General features: G+C 33.7%; 1 protein-coding gene across 2 annotated transcripts in view; it reads right to left on the reverse strand.

Moving 5' to 3' along the window:
- LOC117120721 (cytosolic carboxypeptidase 2-like) overlaps positions 1–125 on the reverse strand; it is a 29,784-nt gene extending 29,659 nt beyond the window's left edge. Inside the window, exon 1 of one of the 2 annotated variants that reach the window (XM_033265781.1) lies at positions 20–125. The gene's annotated coding sequence lies outside the window, so the exon portion shown is untranslated. The remainder of the gene's footprint in view (positions 1–19) is intronic. The other variant, XM_033265779.1, reaches the window with a different exon arrangement.
- Positions 126–570: the final 445 nt, after the last annotated feature.

Genomic DNA, 570 nt, shown 5'->3' on the forward strand with positions numbered 1-570 from the left:
TCAATAAAAATATACCTACCTACAAAGAAAGTAAAGAAGTCAATTCAAAAATTATTGATTGCAGCATGTAGGTTGTAGAGAATGAGACCGTTGTTTTGTTTACACTTCCAAGACGTGGTTTCCTGCCTACTGTCTGTTTCCTACAACGCCCTCACATTCGTCCAACTCCAGTCATCCCACTTGTTGCCTAAATTGTTGCACACACTGACAATGTAAGTAGGAGCATGGAGATAATGGTAGGAGCAAGAATGGAAATGTCAGCCTACTTACTTTTTGCAGTCCATGATGATTGACATTGTGACAAGAATTGTTTTAAGCTAGATTGTGCTACTGTAAACTTAAACCTACAATAAATGTAATTAAAATATTATATATATATATATATATATATGACAACATTCGTTGAGAGCTATGCTACACCTATTATCATGTCCTTTATTCGAACACTGTATTTACCTTTCATTGTTGATTTATATAATTTAACAGTGTTAACGGCTATCTTGATTTATATTATATACCGTATCCTATTATTTGTTTCCAGCCGTACTTATTGTGTAACGGAATGTATGT

Source organism: Anneissia japonica, unplaced genomic scaffold (genome assembly GCF_011630105.1).
Source record: "Anneissia japonica isolate Jap-2015-1 unplaced genomic scaffold, ASM1163010v1 scaffold287790_len634930_cov199, whole genome shotgun sequence".
NCBI lineage: Eukaryota > Metazoa > Echinodermata > Crinoidea > Comatulida > Comatulidae > Anneissia > Anneissia japonica.